This window comes from Antechinus flavipes, chromosome 2, assembly GCF_016432865.1.
Source record: "Antechinus flavipes isolate AdamAnt ecotype Samford, QLD, Australia chromosome 2, AdamAnt_v2, whole genome shotgun sequence".
In the NCBI taxonomy this organism is placed as follows: domain Eukaryota; kingdom Metazoa; phylum Chordata; class Mammalia; order Dasyuromorphia; family Dasyuridae; genus Antechinus; species Antechinus flavipes.
This window is the reverse complement of record NC_067399.1, coordinates 312,158,657-312,179,683: the sequence shown is the minus strand read 5'-3', so window position 1 is coordinate 312,179,683 and position 21,027 is coordinate 312,158,657. Positions and strand designations below refer to the sequence as shown.

At 34.9% G+C, this 21,027-nt stretch overlaps 1 protein-coding gene across 30 annotated transcripts in view; it reads left to right on the top strand.

Moving 5' to 3' along the window:
* The window catches only part of NRXN3 (neurexin 3), a 2,067,316-nt gene that overhangs the window by 1,920,723 nt on the left and 125,566 nt on the right, over positions 1-21,027 (top strand). The window lies entirely within an intron of this gene.

The window sequence follows — 21,027 nt, the reverse complement described above, 5'->3', positions numbered from 1 at the left end:
AAAGTTGATACATTTCTGCCAGTTTCTATGTGAAAACAAAACAAAACACCTCATTGAAAGGATGATTAGAAGACTTTTCTTATTTATATAACATTCACAGAAATAAGGTTTTAGGTGCACAAACATGTATGAGTATGTGTATGTAGAGAGAAAGAAAGAGACAGAGATAGAGACAGAAACAGGTACAGAAAGAGACACATACAGAAAGAGATAGAGACAAAGACAAAGAAAGGGTGAAACAGAGACAGAAAGAGACAGAGATGAAAACAGAAACAGAGACATATAAAGACAGACAGAGAAAGAGACCGAGACAAGAGAGAAACAGAAAGAGACACACTCACAGAGACAAAGAGAATAATTAGTTTTTGTTGTTACTCAGTCATTTCACTTGAGTCTGCCTCTTTGTGATGTTTTTGGAGTATTTTTGGCAAGGTATTGGAGTGGTTTGTCATTTTCTTCAGCTTCTCATTTTACAGATGAAGAAACAGGCAAACAGGGTTAAGTGACTTGCCCAGGTCTGAAGCCAGTTTTAAATTCAGGGAGATGAGTCTTCCTAATTACAAGCCCACTTACACAGAATATACTCACACAAATTTGAGCATTATATCTATTAAAGATCTTTCATTCATGCAGTCAACATGTATCTTTGCAATCGGAGATAAGAATCGCTAGATATCACATACCTCCTTTATGTTAATGGATCCCTAGCTGAGCATGGGGATAAAATATCAATACAAGTATTATGTACAATATTATTACTGGTTAAGTGAATCAGAGAGGCACAAAGAACTACCTGATGAGGGGCAAAAGTGAAGGTTATTACCAATGATAAGGTTAAAGGTGTGAAAGAATCAGGGAAGGTTCTAATACATATATGTATACATAAAACACACAAATACAAGCATGATATATATATATATAATATAATAAATATAATATATATATATATTCTCTTATATCCCACTATAACGTGAATATAGTAGGCACTTAATAGATACTTATTGACTAAACAGATGATCAAAGAAAGCTTTAACACTCTAAGACAGGGCTTCTTAAACTTCTTTCTTTCTACTTAGGACTTCTTTTTTCTCAAAAAAAAATTTATATTTCACCATCTAGAATCTGAGCCAGGTGTTTCTGGCAGTGTTCATACAAATGCAGTGCCAAGTGCATGTATTTTATCTTTGGAGCCAAGGCTGCAGTGAAATCATATGATAGAGCATGGCCAAGAAGGACCTCAGATTCATTACAAATTTGATTTTGAATTAATTTTTGGTCATTCATTCAGAAATCTTTTATTGTTGCCAATTTTTTCACAAACTTTATTGTTTCATGACCCCACATGAGATTGTGAGCCACAATTTAAGAAGTTTTGCTCTAAGGGACCTAAGAGATCAGTTAATCTGACTGTTATTTTATATTGAGCCTTAGAAGGTTTAAGTGACTGCCTAATGTTACATAAGTAATGAATGACAGAACTAGCATTTAGAATCCAGGCTCTCTGAATCCAAATCCAGCATTCTTTCTACTACATCATACTTCTTCATGAATGAATAAATGAATGAATGAATGAATGGAGTGAATAAATTAATGAGAACAGTATCTTTTATCTGGAACACTAGAGAAACCTCTGTGTTGATGTCAGGTATATGCAAATATTTCCCTGCAGTAAAATTCAGTATGCTTTTGTAGTTATGTAGCAGCAGTAAGGAGTAGGGAGGAGTGGTGAAAAGCACCAGACCAGAACTTAGGAACCATGATTTTTTATCTTGACTCTCCCACCAACTATGTGACAGCTGAATCCAACTCACTGTTTCAACTTGGGACAAATGTTTACTTATTTGTAACAGTCTTTTGGACTCAATCATCTCTAAGAACCTTCTAGTATCTGGAATTTTATGATCTTCAACTATGATAGACATGGTTCTTTTCAACAATGCAGTGATTCAAGATAATTCCAATAGACTTGGGAAGGAAAATGCCATCTTCATCCAGAAAGAGAATTATAGTTACTGAATGTGGATCAAAGCATAGTGTTTTGTTATTTTTTTGTTGTTATTCGCTTTATTGGTTTTTTTCTTGTGACATTTTTTGCTTGTATGATTTTTCTTGTATAACCTGACAAATATAGAAATATGTTTAAAAGAATTGGGCATATTTAACCTGTATCATATTGTTTGCTATCTTGGGGAGAGAGGGAGGAAAAAAAACTTGGAACACAAAGTCTTACAAAAATGAATGTTGAAAACTATCTTTACATGCATTTGGAAAAATAAAATCAATCAATTAAAAAAAGAATTTTTATGATTTTACAAAGAAGCTCTGGCTCCTTTTGTGTCAGTTGAATACATTCTCTTTTGCAGATGTTCCTTTCAATCGTTCTTGATAAGGTGGTATCAGCAGGCACAATTTCCTTTAATAGTCTATTTTACATCATGTATAAATAACTTCAGCTCTTCATCACCATGGAAATCATTAACTATGTTTTGGATGAGGCATTACTTCACAATATTGCCTGACAAGAGATGCCTATAGGGTAAAGATGACACTAGAGTTGTTTGGTAACATCTGGATGCAGTTTTTGCACATGGGTATTGCCTGAAGGAGAATTATTCCAAGTTGAGAAACTCATATGATTCTTGTGTATAGCTGACAACACTTAACAAACAGCTGTCAGATCATTTCTCCAATGACCAATTGGGATGGGGATGGGATGGAGGTGGGATGGAGGTGGAGGTAAGATAGAAATTCAGAGTAGAGCAGAACTGGAGGGATTTGTATTTAAATAGGCGAGTGTTAAGAGATTTTTTCTTATTTTCTTTTTTGAGGAAAGGGTTTTGAATTCTCTCTTTCTCTCTCTGTTTCTGGCTCTCTGTTTCTCTTCCCCCTCCTCTCCTCTCCTTCTGTCTTTGTCTCTTTCTCTCCTCTCCTTCTGTTTTTCTCTTTCACCCCCCTCTCTTCCCTCATTACATTCTTTTTCCTCTCTCTTTCCCTTCTTTCTCTCTTAATTTAGAAATTTAATTTAGATTTTCTTGTCTATTTTTGAACATTAGTGATTATTTAAGTGAATGATCAATCATGCAGTTTTAGAGTATTGCTTACTGGCAGTCATGGAGACAAATTGCTTGATACTGTCAGGAGCCTCAAATTGCTTGATACTGTCAGGAGCTTTTAGCTATTTATCTCTTTCTTGCAGACTCAGTTTCCATTTGTGTGTAATATTTATTTCAGGAAGGTGTCCCTAAGGCATCATATCTAATTTGCATTCTGGCAAAGCAGTCAACCTATCTAAAAGGAATTATTGTTGTCATGGTTATTAATAGTCCCATTAATCTCACATCTACCTAATTTCTAGCAATTATTTTGTCACTGCATTAAATAATAATGTAATAGCTTGTATTTGCATAGCATTTTCCATTTATAAAACACCTTACTCATATTATCTCATTTGATCCTTACCCTATGAAGATAGTTTTTCTTTTATATTTGAGAATGTTAAGGCTAAGACTAGTTAAGTGACTTGTTCAAAGATACACAGTACTAGTAAGTGATGGAGGCAGAATTTGAACCCCGAGCTTCTGACTCTAAATCTAATCCTCTTTATTTTTACTCTATCAAGCTGCATTGTCTGTCTTTCCACAGCTGAGTCTGATCTATTTAAGTATACACAGAGAAGCAGGTGTTGAGGGACTTTGCATCCCTCACTTCATGCAATCCATATTCTTTGAAAAATGTGTGAGTTAAATTGAATTATGTTTTAAATGCACCAGGGGAACCTGCTATTTAAAAGAATCCCGTTGTGCATCCTTTTGCAAAGCAAAGAATTACTCCCTAATTTATTTTAGTAGTCTATCCTACATTGTATATAAATTCATTTTCTAAGCCCTGGCTTCATATGTTGGGTTTGCTTACAGTGAATAAAAGAATAGATAGATAGCTCAACAGATAAATAAATGAATAAATAAATAGATATCTTTGTCAGATGTGTAGTCTGTGCTAGGTACCATGCTAAGCATGGTAGAAATAGTTAACTGAGACAATCCCTGCCCTCAAGGAACTCACATTCTTATGTGGGAAAACAACAAACTTAAGTTGAGTAACGGCCATGGAAATAAATAGACATTTGGAAAATACTGACAATTGGCATTAGATAAATATTAGTTGACTTGAATTTAGGGTCACACTACAGCAAAGATCAGAACAAGAACAAATTCTCTGATTTTTCAAATCTGTGAATGTCCATGAAACAAAAATTATGGGGTGAAGTGTTTCCTAGAATGCTGAACTATTCAAGTTTTAAAGAGAATTAATCTTTTTTTAAAAGTATGAGAAATATGGATCTAGGTTTAAAATTCTATATTTAATTCATAAAAATCCACTTTGAAATAAAATTTTATGAATTTTTAAAAAGCAATTTCATATCATATTTTAAAAAATTGGTATTAAGATGCCCTATTAGGATATTTTTTAAAAAGATACATCATTGGATCACTAGAAAATGAGGCCGAAAGCTCTCCCGTAATTTTCATTCTGCCAGTACAGTCAAACCAAACAGCATGGATGAATGGGTTAATGATCAATTACTTCAATACTTCAAGGAACTCTGATTTGGTCAGTGAGCTCTCATTAACGGTGCATCTATTATAGTAGCGCAGCTTTGGTAGCAAGCTTTAAAGTCCTGAGAAAATCCTTTTTTTTTTTTTTTTTTTTTTTTTTTTCAGTTTTATTTTTTTTTTTTATTTTTTTTTTTTATTTAATAATTACATTATATTTACACTCATTTCTGTTCCGATTTTTTTTTCCCCTCCCTCCCTCCACCCCCTCCCCTAGATGGCAAGCAGTCCTTTATATGTTGGATATGTTGCAGTATATCCTAGATACAATATATGTTTGCAGAACCGAACAGTTCTCTTGTTGCGTAGGGAGAATTGGATTCAGAAGGTATAAATAATCCGGGAAGAGAAACAAAAATGCAGATAGTTCACATTCGTTTCCCAGTGTTCTTTCTTTGGGTGTAGCTGCTTTTGTCCGTCATTTATCAATTGAAACTCAGGTCTCTTTGTCAAAGAAATCCACTTCCATCAAAATATGTCCTCATACAATATCGTTGTCGAAGTGTATAATGATCTCCTGGTTCTGCTCATTTCACTTAGCATCAGTTCATGTAGGTCTCTCCAAGCCTCTCTGTATTCATCCTGCTGGTCATTTCTTACAGAACAATAATATTCCATAACATTCATATACCACAATTTACCCAGCCATTCTCCAATTGATGGGCATCCATTCATTTTCCAGTTTCTAGCCACTACAAACAGGGCTGCTACAAACATTTTGGCACATACAGGTCCCTTTCCCTTCTTTAGTATTTCTTTGGGATATAAGCCCAATAGAAACACTGCTGGATCAAAGGATATGCACATTTTGATAATTTTTTGGGCATAATTCCAGATTGCTCTCCAGAATGGTTGGATTCGTTCACAACTCCACCAACAATGCATTAGTGTCCCAGTTTTCCCGCATCCCCTCCAACATTCATCATTATTTTTTCCTGTCATCTTAGCCAATCTGACAGGTGTGTAGTGGTATCTCAGAGTTGTCTTAATTTGCATTTCTCTGATCAATAATGATTTGGAACACTCTTTCATATGAGTGGTAATAGTTTCAATCTCATCCTCTGAAAATTGTCTGTTCATATCCTTTGACCATTTATCAATTGGAGAATGGCTTGATTTCTTATAAATTTGAGTCAGTTCTCTATATATTTTGGAAATGAGGCCTTTATCAGAACCTTTAACTGTGAAAATGTTTTCCCAGTTTGTTGCTTCCCTTCTAATCTTGTTTGCATTAGTTTTATTTGTACAAAGGCTTTTTAATTTGATGTAATCGAAATTTTCTATTCTGTGATCAGTAATGGTCTCTAGTTCATCTTTGGTCACAAATTTCTTTCTCCTCCACAAGTCTGAGAGATAAACTATTCTATGTTCCCCTAATTTATTTATAGTCTCGTTCTTTATGCCTAGGTCATAGACCCATTTTGATCTTATCTTGGTATATGGTGTTAAGTGTGGGTCCATGCCTAATTTCTGCCATACTAATTTCCAATTATCCCAGCAGTTTTTATCAAATATTGAATTCTTTTCCCAGAAGTTAGGGGCTTTGGGTTTGTCAAACACTAGATTGCTATAGTTGACTATTCTGTCTTGTGAGCCTAGCCTTTTCCACTGATCCACTAATCTATTTCTTAGCCAATACCAAATGGTTTTGGTGACTGCTGCTTTATAATATAATTTTAGATCAGGTACAGCTAGGCCACCTTCATTTGATTTTTTTTTCATTAATTCCCTTGAGATTCTCGACTTTTTATTGTTCCATATGAATTTTGTTGTTATTTTTTCTAGATCAATAAAATATTTTCTTGGAAGTCTGATTGGTATAGCACTAAATAAATAGATTAGTTTAGGGAGTATTGTCATCTTTATTATGTTCGCTCGGCCGATCCAAGAGCACTTAATATTTTTCCAATTATTTAAGTCTGACTTTATTTGTGTGGAGACTTTTTTATAATTTTGCTCATATAATTCCTGACTTTCCTTTGGTAGATAGATTCCCAAATATTTTATGGTATCAACAGTTATTCTGAATGGAATTTCTCTTTGTATCTCTTGCTGTTGGGTTTTGTTGGTGATGTATAAAAATGCTGAGGATTTATGGGGATTTATTTTGTAGCCAGCTACTTTGCTAAAATTATGAATTATTTCCAATAGCTTTTTGGTAGAATCTCTGGGGTTCTCTAGGTATACCATCATATCATCTGCAAAGAGTGATAGTTTGGTTTCCTCATTGCCTACTCTAATTCCTTTTATATCTTTCTCGACTCTTATTGCCGAGGCTAGTGTTTCTAATACGATATTAAATAATAATGGTGATAGTGGGCAACCTTGCTTCACTCCAGATCTTACTGGGAAAGGTCCTGAGAAAATCCTTACTGACTGCTCAAGACAGGGACACTAAAGACACTGATTTTCAGAGCATAGACTCTTCACAAGTCATTGAATGGTGCCCTGTCACTCTGGGTCCCTGTGACTTTTCAGCTGAAAGGAATGGTGACAGTAGCCAGGGAGCACTAAAGTTGGAGGCCCTGTCATGTTAGCCAGGAAAAGACACACATATATAGAAGCACTACCAAAACAACTTGTTTGTTTCAGGTCACAGCACTGCAGATGCCTCAAGGTGATCAAATTCAATAATAATAAAAAAATTGGCTGCCCTGACCTTTGAGGCTAACAAATTGTGTTTGCTGTCATCTCCTTTCTCTATATTACAGCAGCTGTGGATGGCCCTTATTTTTGTTGCTCTATTTTATGTCAATAAAAGAAAGAATCCCCACTGTTCGAGGATTGCACATTCTTCTTTCTCCTGGAGGGAAGCTACCATAAAAAAAAATGTGACAACTCTTGGGAAATGGAGAGGACTTTTAGACTATCAGTTAGCGCCACTACCCCAATCCTCACCCCACAGAACAGGGCCTTTGTACACAAAACCTAAGCCCTATCATTCCCTAAAACCTGAAGACCCCATTCCCCCTTCTATCCTCACACCTACATGCTTAGAGAAAACCTTACTCAATTCATTTTCACAAGTACTGGTGAGAGGGCAGTTTCCAAATTTCCTGATGTAACAGAAATGATGTTTGCCTTTTGGATGGGAGTTTTATCTGTGTGAACCTCCTCTATCAGAAAGCTTGATGGGAATGTTGTTCTCAACTCAAACAAATATACCTGTGTGTGGCTTTAGGGTAGAGTACTTCTGAGGCTGGAAAACCTCAGAGGTGGGTTTTAACTTAATAGATATTTTGCTGTAGACTTAAAAAGCACAGTTGTAGGACAGGCTTGTTATTGAGCCAAAGTAAAGTATTTGTTTTGGTGACATCAAAACTACTTGGTAGGGAATAGGTAAAATGTACTGATTTCTGTATTCTCTAAAAGGAAGGTTTCATGTGGGAGAGCTGGGGCTGATCACAAGCATATTTAGACTGCATGCTAACTGAGTAACTGGGCCTAATTGGGCCACAGCATGTTATAATCTGAGAGGCCCTATAAAGTAAGAGAAACTATTAGATTTAAAAATCAGGAAGACCTGGGTTCAAATCCCATCTCAAAGGCCAGCTAGATAGTGCAGTGGATAGAGCATCGGTCTTGGAGTCAGAAGGCCTGAGACACCAAACACTTATTGTATGACCTTGGACAAGTCACATAACCCTAACTGCCTCAAAAATAATCCCACGTCAGATATATACTAGTTTTGTGACTCTAAGTCACCAAACCTTTCTATGATTCGATTTCTTTGTCAAAAAAGAGAGTTTGTTCAAGATCCCCGAGTTCTCTTCTGACTCTAAATATATGATCCAGTGACAAAGATGGCTGAAACTATTCTCATTCTGTTGTAACAACTTTTTTAATGAAGGAAGGAAAACTCTAAACCCTTAGAGTCTCTTTCCTCCTTAATCTGCTATATAAGGATAACTCCTTGCATAAGAAGGAAATATCAAGGCAAAGCAAATTGGAACATCAATATTTTGAAAAAAGGACAACATTTTTCAGCATTTTAGGCCCTAATCTGGACACTAATTCTTAGTGTATTACAACAGTTTCTAAGCTATCTCCCATGCAGATATGAATGTGATAACATGTGCAAAGAAGTATAATGATTTCCTTTCAACTAGCTGTCTCATCATTTATCTTACTACAGTATCAGTGACTGATATAATATGAAGTTAGTAGTGGCATGAAATAATTAATCTGTCATAGGAGAAAATCAGATTCCCATTTGTCCCCAGGGAAATTAGAAGTGCATTGACAAGAAAAATTGAAGACACAAAGACAAGTAAAGGCAGAGGGCCTTAAAATTGATAAACTTAGGATTCAGAGAAGACCTCTCAACCCTTTCCAAAATATGCTTTATTCCTAGTAAATCAAACATTTACCGGTAACAAATCATAAAGAAATTAATTTAAAAACAATTTTTCTATACATATAATTTTACAAATTACTAAATATGAAAGCAAATTTACATACTAATGAGATGAATGTACTTGTTTATTTTTACATAAAGAATTAAATCTTGGCAGAATATTTGATATCTCTTCTTGTTAGCAAATCTTTAACAACCCCCACATTTAATTACATGACCTCTATATGGGGTCATGACTCATGGTTTAGAAACTTTGGGCCAGACAACTTGCTTTGGGTTAAGGATTGTGTTTCATAGTCTTTTCTTTTATAGCACTGGTCATTCCTTAGGAGCAGAATTAAAACCAGAATAGGTCATATTATAAGAAACATCTTGATTATGGCTTAAAGTTCACCTACTGGACTAGAAGGACAATTGTGTAGAATCTACTTATGTCCAGAGTAGGACTCTGGAAAAAATCTCAAAGAAAGATTCATAGTTGAGGTTTTTGCATTCTAGACAGATGAGTAATATTAAGCACTTCCTAAAAAATTGGGATATTCCATGTGTTCAAAGGTATTGTCCCCTGATAACTCCAGATATCAAATATTAAGTTGTATTTACCAAAGGAGGAAGCCTACTATGATATCCTTTGACCTTATTCACAGCATTAACTATTATGTTGCCTGTTGAATATGTGAATTGATCAACCAAAGGAAGATTCATATATTTGTAGATCTAGAGCACTCGGATCTCAGAAGCCATCTAATCCTACATTTTCATTTTATATTTGTAAAAACAGGTCCAAGCAATTGCCCAAGGTCATATAGATTTAGTAGTCAGAGGTAGGATTTGAATTCAGCTTTTCTGATTCCAGACTCAGTGCTTTGTCCACTAAACCATGAAAGAAAAATGATTCTTGATCAGTTTGAAGTAAGCACACTATCAATTAGAATTTTTCTATTAGACTTAATAAAAATTAGTTTGGTTAGTCATTATGGTAATTTAAACACACCATGTTATCCTAAGTCCCTTTGATGTACTTCATACCTTATTCTAAACAAATTTTACAGAAACTAAAGGACTCTGCATCCTGAAAACATGCACTCCCAGATTTAACAATGGGACCCAAATATCTATATCTTAAACTTTCAATCATCAACTATGGACAAGTGTTCTAAGGTTAAAAAAAAAAAACTAGCTAAGGTAGAGAATCAATCAGTATTTATTAAACATTCATTATGTAATGTACCAATGAACTTCCTCTACTAACCTTATAGTAGGAGAGAATATTATAAATATTTTTACTTCCTCAAATACTTTAAATTTCTAGTTCCCCAAACTTCAGAACCTACTCTCTTACTCCACCTCAGATGGGCATAAGAAAAGACACTTTTGAGATCACACCATCACTAAGAAATGTTCCTTTTTCATAATAGAAATTTCTGACATTCTTCTATCTGATCATAATCTTTTATTGTATGCCTTATGCCTCCTAAACATCTTATATCATTATGATATCCAGTCACTCCACCTCTCCATGTTTTCACAGACCATTCCTTCTTATTTTTTCTTATCAGCCTATTATCTTGTAGTTAACCAGTTCAACAATTTCATACTGTCTTCTGTTCCAAAGCTTCTTAAACTGAGGGTTATGGTCACACATGGGGTCATGTAACTGAATGTTAGAGATGCAAAGATTTTGGCAACAGTAAAAAGTTTCTGAATGCAATGACCAAAAATTAATTCAAAATCAAATGCATAATGATTTCAAGATGTTTCTTGCAGTGCTTGCCCATGTTGCATAACATGATTTCACTGCAGGTTTGGTTCTGAATACATACATGCATATTCTACACTGAGAATGCACAAACATCTCAGTTCAGATTCAGGATGTGATCTTGTAAAATTTTCTCAGATACAAAAAAAGTTACTAGTGAGAAAAGTTTAAGAAGCCTTTCTCTACTCTATCCTGCCTCTTTTTTTTTTCTATTGATGATAATTACTTGACACACTCAAACCTTGCATTTCTACTACTCTCTTCTTCCTCTGTTCCTATTAATATATTGTTGAATGGATAAAAGAAGCCACACACCATGTTTATTGGCCTCCTACCCATTTATGTTATTTAACCTCAACTGGATCCTCATTGAAGCAAGGCAATTAAATTGCTCCCTAATTCTCTATCCATTCTCTGTTATAGAACTTCTCTGAATTTAAGACCTCATTTTATTTTACTAATCTTTTTTTTTTCATTTTCTTCATCTAAAAACTCCTTATCACTTTCATGCTGTTCCCTATTCATATTGATCTCTGAGAAAATGGCTGCTTTTCTCCTTACCCAGGACTAACTTTCTACAGATGCCTATATTCTCCCAACTTCAACAATGTGATTTTTACTTAAAATCAGATGTGAAAATATTTCCATATTTCTTTTTCTGTATGACTTTTCAATCTCTTCAAAACTTCATACCAAATTACTTCTCTCTCTCTCTCTCTCTCTCTCTCTCTCTCTCTCTCTCACACACACACACACACACACACACACACACACACAACACTCCTTCTCTCTTTCCTTCTACAGTATTTATATGGGCATATGTTAGCCACAAATAACCAAAAAGAAAAATTAAAAAATAATAATATGGAAATAAAATAGGGATAGGTTCTCATTGTGTGATTTAATTGCTATAGAGAATTCCCAGATGATGCATCTCCATATATTAAGATAAGTTTTGCCTTCAAGTTTTTTCAAAAATCCTGAGAGAGTCAATGACTTCCATAGGGGAAAACAGTACTGAGATGGGAGTCAGAAAGAGGGTTGTGTTTCTAAACTCTTTCCTAACAAACTATGTCTGGATTTCATTTCCCTCATCTGTAAAATGAGGAATTGGCCTACATGAGCTCTACAGTTCTCCTTCAATTTATACATTTGAATTCTCTGTTCCTCCGAGAAATGTTCTAATCTTACATGCAGAAATGTGGTGCTGAATGGAGAGCTCCCTGCTGCAGTAAAACTGAGTGGAAGAGGTTGCTAAGGCATGTGGTTTCTGTGGTTAGAATAAGGAGAAACAATCATGTCTATGGAGTTCTACTTTCAGCTACCCAGGGTAGATCATATGAACTGAACAAGCCACTTCAACTTGTTTTTTGCTTCAGCCTGGTTTATTCCTCCAGAAATTATCCAAATTACAATAATGTTGAAGTGCCTATTAGCTACAACAGGAGGCTCTCTATAAATTGTTAAATAGACAGTTCTCAAGCTTAAAGAATTGTCTTTTTTCCCCCTGAGGAATGATTTCACATGCATTTGTTATTCCCTCAGATTTTTTATTTAAAAGATTTCACAGAGGCATCATGCAAAATGGTAAATAATAAAACATTTTTTAAACCACACGTGCAGTACAGGTATCATTGCTCCATTTTTGAACTTAACATTCATGCCTTTCACATTATATACTCTTATTCATTCTTTAAATCCATCACATTTTGAAAGCTCCAATTTAAACAAAAATAAAATCCTGTTAACCAAGGGAAGAAAAACTGAATTCACATATATTTCTACCTGATTTCCTTCTTTGCTTTTTGTGACCTATTTTCCTCCCACTTCTCCTTTTGAACTTTCTTTTTTAAAATTTATTTTCCCATTTCTTTTATCACTTTGGGTGATAAAAGTTGAATCATCTTCTTTATTATTTCATTTATCACATCCACATTTCTTAAATGTTTACTACCATAGATTTCTCCTAACACTTCAAATAGCATGGAAATACTTGAAGAGAATCTCTTTATTCCTCCCTCTTTCAGACTATAAACATTATACATAATTTTTACTAGAACCCAGTGAACAGAAATGGGCCTAAATTTACCTGAACCATTATTTACTTCACTGCCATCTTATCCTAGTACTGAGTGCCTTATTAACCCCTTTCTAAATGAATTATGGGGCTACTTATGCCATGATATTACTCTTTCATGGTTCTTTACTTACATCAAAACTTACTTGTATTATGTATTATTTCCTCAACATCTTGATTTGGACACTAGGAAATAATTTGAACGTATAATAACTGTTACTAATAGTTCATTTAATTTAAGTTTAGTTATTAGTGGAAATGTGTTACCTCAAATTAATCAGAGAAATTGCATTTTATGAAAGATTAGGGTTACCTCGCATTAATCAGAAATACTATGCATTTTAGGAAGGAGTAATGTAGAAATTTCAGGTACCATATGCCAAGATGGAGATGACTGGAGATCCATTATGAATGCTACTCAAGTCATAATCTTCAAAAGATAAATACATAGGTATTGAGGCTGCCTAGCACTGTGGAATTGTTCATGCTGAGAAGTTTCATAGAATTACAGATATAGAGTTGGAAGGGAATTCAAAGAACTAGATTTCACTAATTTCATAGATAAATAAACTAAGGAAAGGAGGTTAAATGACTTATCCAAGGTCACATAAATAATTAGAATCAGAAGAAAGATCTCAATTTAGGTCCTCTGTGCTTTTCCCATTGTATAATGCAACTATACAAGGATTGATGAAGGAATGTTTAATGAACTTAAATCAAACTTGGGTCATGAGAGAAGTTGGACCCAGGAATTAGCATTCCATTTTATCGAGAATTAAAACTGGAACAAAGAAAGAACAAATCTATTACCTGAGACTTACAGAAAGTCCACATTTGCTAGGGAGTAAAAATTTGTTAGGTCATTTGTAAACTTTCCCTCTATGACCTCATGCATATGGATATACATACACATTCATATATGCATAGTTAAGTTGAGGGGAATGTACTATTTAAGTTGAAACCTAACTTATTCGTGCAGATTTCTCATTCATTATGTCAGCTGGAAAGGCAAACTTAAATGAAATTGTAAAAAAGTTTTTAAGTACCAAAGCAAGTAATTTATGTTTTATCTTAGAAACAATAAATACAGGGAATTTTTTAGCAAGAGTGTCCCATGGTCATATCTGTGCTTTAAGAATATGAATTGGGCAGCATCGTGGAAGAAAAATTGTAGAGGGAAGAGACTGACAACTCAGGAGACTATTGAAATAATTCAGGTGAAAGATGATAAAATTTTGAACCACAAGGTAGGATAAATGTAAGCAATATTGTGGAATAAGAAATAGTAAGACTTAATAATTATTTGATATGAAGACTGAGGTTAGTAAAGAATCAAGGATAATTCCAAAGATGTGAACCTGAATGACTGGAAAGATTGTGGTATCATTAATAAATTGGAAAAACTAAGTTAACAGTAGAGATATTGAATTCTGTAGTTGAATCTACATTAACTAAGAATGTAGCTGCTGACATGGACCAGGTATCTTGCTCCACACTGGAAAAGCTACAACAAAAATGAAGTCTCTGCCTTCAAGCACTTACATTATACTAATGGGAAAGGTCTCTTGATATTCAGGTGGCAATATTTTGCAAGCAGTTAGTGTTGTGGGGATGGAGTTAAGGAGAGAGATTGGGGTTAGATTCTGAAATATCTGTGCAGAGATAGTGATTGAACTCATGAGAAACAAGTGAAAGGATGTAGAAAGATAATAGAAGAAAAGTGACTATAGAGCATTGAAGGGTACTTGTGATTAAAAGGTGAGACATAAATGATGATCCAACACAGGACACGGGGAAAGACAATTATAAGAAGCCAGAGAAAGCAGAATTATGGAACACAAGGGAGAAGAAAGTATTCATTTGGAAGGGATAATGCCACTTTATAAGCAGCAGCTTGGAAATTTAAAAAATTGAAACTTGAGGAAAGGTCATTGATATTAGTAATTAAGAGGTTATAAAATAAATAAAGAAATATTAAGAAAAATGTAAAGATTGTTAATCTTAGAGAGACTTGTTTCAGTCAAGTTTTGGAAATGAAAGCCATATTGCAGGTGAGTGAGGAATATACAGGAGGTGAGAAAGAATATAAATGACTTTTCTAGGAGTTTTCCTAGAAAAAAGAAAATAAAGACCAATAATTTGAGGGGATAACAGCTTCAACAGAATGTTTCCTATTAGCTTCAATACCAATGTTCTCCTTTTCATGCTATATGGCTGCCAATTAACATCATCACCAAAGAAGGGAATGAAAAGGTTCATGTTGAGTATGTTAGGATATAGCATGTTACCAACTATGGTTCATACTTAGTGCCATTATTATACTTTAGCAATCAGAGCTTTTCTCCAGGGCACTGAAATTTAGAAGATGTTGTCAGCACATACACACATACCTTCAAAAGACAGAAATAACTGTAACCTGAATAATTTATTAGAAACTACTTGAAGGTGTACTTCACTTGTTGCTTCACTTTCTTTTTAGCAGCTACATTCCAATTAAACTACATGACATAATTCTATTCTCTCCTTTAGTGTTAGCCTTTCCAGTAATGGTATCAAAGGGTCTTGAGATCTTTGTCTCTTATCCATGGGATCTTGCCCCACAATTTCTCTTCTCACATAGTGTTACAACTTGCTATCCAAAGTTTCTTTTTCTCTCCCTAAATTTGTCTTACAAGGTTGATTTGAGAATACCTTTCATGATGCTTACTCTTGGCAAATTGCTAACTTAAGCCTTTGCTTGAAGATATAAATGATAAAAAAGACGCTATTATAGATATATAATCAGAAAATGAAGTAGGCCCTATGTAGTAAAAGACAACAAATAAGCAGAAGCTAGTAATTTCTAGTGTAGAAATTCATACAATTCCCATGTATGAATTTGTGAAGTTTGAGTGAGAATGGAGCAGTTGTTGAATGCATAGATACAAAAATGGCATACTATAAATACAGAAACTGAACTATAGTAGAAATCTATAATAAAAAGTAGAACATAAGCACCTTGAAAATGAAGATTGTTTTTCCTTTCTTCCTTGTATTCCAGTTCTTATGAATAATTTGAGGATTTATTTAAGCATAGATTCTAGGTAATTTATGAATGAGGAAGTACAGAATCCCTGAGATTTAGATTTGTTCCTATGGTGATCATAAATTCAAGGAGTATATAGGTAGTAAAGATTAGGACTATGAACAATGGGTTTCCTACTCTATTTAGGCAAACAACAAGAGGGCATTCACTTAAGATGGTGCTGTTTCCTTTGAAGTGATTCTAGGTCCTGTGTAGTGATTCCAAGTCTTGGTAAATAATGAAAGGTCTATTTTGGGTGTGTCATTCCCAGCATAATTTTGTACTTTCCAGTTATCTTTCTGTAATTGGATTGTATCTTTATAAATCTTAAAGAGTGGTAGTGATTACTAGATATAGGATTAGGTCTTGTAACAAGATTATCAACACCTAGAAAAGGAATCAAGATAATCTTTTATAGCCTCAAGAAGCATCTGTATACAGATAAATGTTTAACAATAGGGGGATAGAAAATATACTCAGAAATAATTTTTAAGTTAATGTGCACTACTGACCATTTTCTCCAATAACTTTCTTAAGTTGAAACAATCAAAATATAATAAACCAACCTTTATCTGCCATCTTTTCTTATTTCTTGGATATAAATACTCATGCTGAAATTTGAGCAAGTTGGCTCCAGCAACTACTGGCCCTAGAGATTTATTTAACATTACAGACTGTCACAAGCCCTGTTTATCTCACAATTGTTCCTCATAAGATTCTGGCTCATAAATTTGGAGGTGTAAGGGCCCGTAGATGTGACCTAGTGCAGGGCTTTATTGCAACTAATTCAAAGATGCTCAAAAGAGCCAATTGTTATATTTTCATTGTGTGCACCAGAGTCATTGTTTTGTTGACTGTTTAGACCTAAGTCAATAATGGAGAAAATGATGTTAATTCAGAATAAATGGGAAAAGTATATCATATGTGTGTGTGTGTGTGTGTGTGTGTGTGTGTGTATATATGTATGTATGTATCTCAACAGAATTATTTATTAAGTATATACTAGTACAAACTCTGCTTTGTGCAGTGTTCTCATTGTATAAATGAGGAAACTGAGGTTTAAGGGTTATCTCATGGAACTATAATTATTACAGAATTCTAGAATTCCAAAGTCCATATTCCAAATCTAGCACTTTGTCCATATCACTAATATATCTTTAGTCTGTCAAATAGAATCAAAGAAAAGTCTCCAGTACATTGAATCATCCCTCTGTATTTATTATACATATAGATAAAGATCAAGTAGGATGAGAAAGCATGGCAAACTAGAAGCAGTGATAAAAAACAATACTCATATTGATAGACTCAAGGGTCCACCAGAGTAAAAAGCAAGTAATAAGATTAGGTGGTAAATTTGTTCTCAGGTAAGGGTCCCCATCCTTAGAAAAATTTCTTTTTCTAACATGAATCTACTCATTTAAACAAATTGTGAAATATGTAGTGGATGAACAATTACATTCAAATGTCTCTTCCAGAAAGAAGAGTAAAAACTAGAAGTTTGAATTGGATGGGAGGAGGAGGTATAAGAGAAAAGTATGGTCCCAATTATTTTGTTTTTGTTTTTTAAGTCCAAGCAAGATTAATTTTAAGATCCAAAGGTGTTTCAAATGCTGATCTTTAGTTAATTCTAAATATTACTCCATAAAAATAAAATTCACCTTGCATTTAATAGCCAGCAATACAAAACTTGGCTATGTCAAGCATAATGTACATAACTGGCTTCACAATTTGGTTTTCTTAAGGAGAAATAATTTAGTTATCATTAAATTCTTGGGAAACTGGTTTTAATAATGTTCGTTGGTTATCAGGGGTATCGTTTTTCCTTCAGGCAGAAAAGGGAAAATGTGAAGCTAAAACTTTTATTGCATGTGATAATGAAGTCAGTCCGTTTCTGTGTGGGACCTCAGCCATCCTTTCTCACTCAACATGAGTGAGGGTTGGGTGGGGAGGGTGAGAGCAATTTCTCTGCATGAATCACAGATTTTGATTCTGACTCAGGGAAATCGTTTTATACCATAAGAAGATTCCATTTGTTCTTTCTCACCCCACTTTGTTTTTTCATCCACTGTTTTTTAACTGAGTAATTGTGAAGAAGAAAAGAAAACTACACAAGGGAAAATATAATTGCCCAACATGATAAGCTTCTGGCTATAACTGTAAATGGAAGGAGCAAAAGACAGAATTTAAATTTGTCCTCACTCATATAAATCTCTAGTATATATGTGTCTTTATGTATATTTTCCTACACAGAAGCATCCCTGATTGAAATGAAGTAGAGATGAGGAAAAAAAAAATTTTGCCTGCATGCTCAGAGCATTCTCCAACAGCAGGTCCTTGTACTGATACAATTAATTAAAACTATAAACAAGGCTCTTGCTAGCTTCATTATAGTCTTTCTACTGCAGACATTTTCTGGGCCATTTATTTAATATTCATTGACTTGCAGTCACTGACAGTAGTGAGTTTTCTACTATCAAACATCTTCCAAGAGGGATGCTTTAAATCTGTTTCAGCCTCTACATAATCCCCATATGCATTTCTGTGCTGAATTCTTTCTCCTCCCTTCCTGTCTTCCTCTAACCCTCATTGTCACCCCCACTTTGCCTTAAGCAACCGTATCACTGTAGAAAGTCTTTTCTGATACCAAGGAAAGGGACCTGATACTCTGCTTGGGCAGTAATCTGTTTTTAAGTGATGAGTTTTGCTTTGAAAGTAATGGCAGCAGGTTTGCATGGCAATACAGAGATTCTAAATGGCTGAAATGCTGGATAGAACAGCTGGGGTTTTATGCCAGGATGTCAATTTTTAAGAGTGCTGATTTTAACTGGTTCTTAGTAAAGAAACACCAGAACTTAACAAGTAAGGATGAAAAAAAAAAATCAGTTGAAGTAGGAAGTTATAGACAATGAGCTAAAGTGAGCTCCTTCCTTCCCAGCCTATATCATGATTGCTAAGTCTTCAACTCTCTGCCATGGGTCTGGGTCCTATACAGTACTACTTAAAGTGTTACTTTTTGATTCTTTCCTTATCACAATTTGTTGTACTTTTCCAAGAAGCAAAATTTACTAGTTACAGAGTTATTGAAATGCCAATTTTATCATATCATAGTTCTCCAAGAGGCTTTAAAATTAGAGACTATTCTCCCTACCCCTATTAAAACATCCCCTATCACTACTTGGACAATGCCAATGTGATTATAATGGCAGCCATCGTAATAGCGACAACAATAATGTCAACAACAATGACAACTTGCATTTATAGTGATTTAAAGTTTGCAAAACATTTATGTCTATTATTTCATTTGATCCTCTCTAAAAGGTAGATGATATTATACTACAATTATTTTACATGAAGAAACTGAGGCTGATAGTAGTTAAATGACTTGTTCAGGATCACACAGCTACTAAGTGTCTAAAGCCACATTTGAACTCAAGTCATGCTCACTTGAAGGTCTACATGCTATCCTTTGCACCACTTAGCTATCTTTCAATCCAGTTTACTGGACTCTCAGTCCAGAGTCCCTTCCATCATACCTCTTAGCTCCCTAAAATCAGGAGTTAGTCACTCATCTTAGATTCTCAATAGAGATTTTGATGGTCAGCGGCAGAACAGTTAAAGATACTGAAATTGAAACTAAATGTTTTTGTCTACAAAGTAAGAGAGAAACAGATTGGAAGTGGGGAAAATTTAGCTAATTTGACTGATTTCTTTCACTCAATTGCCTTAATTGATTTGGGAGAGTGTAAATGTTCTTTTATTTGAGCCTTTGTTATATGGTTCACTCATATAACACATTGCCAGAAGTAGGTATCACTGTAGAATCCACACTGGACTTGTCACATCTCATGAGGGCATTGAGGCTTCAGGCTTCATAGCTAGCCACTTAAAATAATTCATGTCTCAAAGAAAGGCAGATGTAAAAGATTTTGGCTAAATAAAGGATTTTGTGCTGAACAGGGTTATAGAAGGAAAATTGTCTCCTATCTCTATTATGTTCTCGTGATAAAAAAGACAGTTGTAAAGTCTCATATTATAACTGATTCTCCCCATTAGCAATAGGGAGAAGCAACTGTCATACTCATGTAAAGGAAAGCTCTCCTATGGGAGAGGAGCTCCCTCCTATTGGGGGAGAAAAAAGCAAAATGGGAACATGTTTTAAAAGCCAAATTTCCTGTTTAAATCATAGTTTTTAGACATGAGTTTTAAGAGTCAATTAGTTAATGAAAATATATACACATAGGTTTAGAGCTGAAAGAGATCTCAGAGATTCATCTAGACCAACATTCTCATTTTATAGTTGAGGAAACAGAGTCGAAGAGTGACCTTGGCCAAGGTCACTCAAAAGAATAGCAGAGCAAAGATTTGAATCTAGATACCCTTACTTCAAATGCAATCATGTTTGTGGTATGCCATATGACTTCTTGTGAAGCAATGGACAATAGATTGGTTTTGGACTATTTCTTGGCTGCTGAAGAAGGCGTATGTGTGACTGCTGTTTACATACTCTTCTTCTAGGACTTCTGGCAATCTTTTACAACACCATGTTGATTTATACTGTTTGTTATATCGTTACTTGTGCGTACAATTCATGTTTGTTACACCACATCAAGCCTGCACTGACTGAGGAGAGTCATCACTAATAGCCTCTGCATTATTGCTATGTGCTACTGTAATACCTCCCATGCTGATGGGTTCGTGCATAATAAGACCCTTCAGCCCAGAAAGCTGCTAGCAACCCCCACTTCCCTTTGGTGCTTTTCATCTTCCTTCCTGAAATGTCAGGGAGGGCATAATTATCTCCTTTTTAGTGCTTTCACCTCCCTTCCTGAGAAGTCAGGGGGGTCGTGATCACCTCCTTTTTGGTGCTTTCACCTCCTTTCCTGAGAAGTCAGGGAGGGTGTGATCACCTCCCCTTGGGGATTCTGACCTCCCTGAGGAGTCAGGGATGGCATGACCACCTGTGTTCTAAAACAAAAGAAAGCGGGAGATGTAATGGGCTGAGGCTTGAGTTGATGCACTGAGGTCCCAAGCACGTGAGGCTAAATAATAATTGAACCATACTCTATTAAATATATAAGCTTGGAGAAAGAATGGCCCCTGCTCACTCTTTGTGCAAGTCCTGATGTGTTGTTTAGGAAATGACGATTTTGGTGGGTG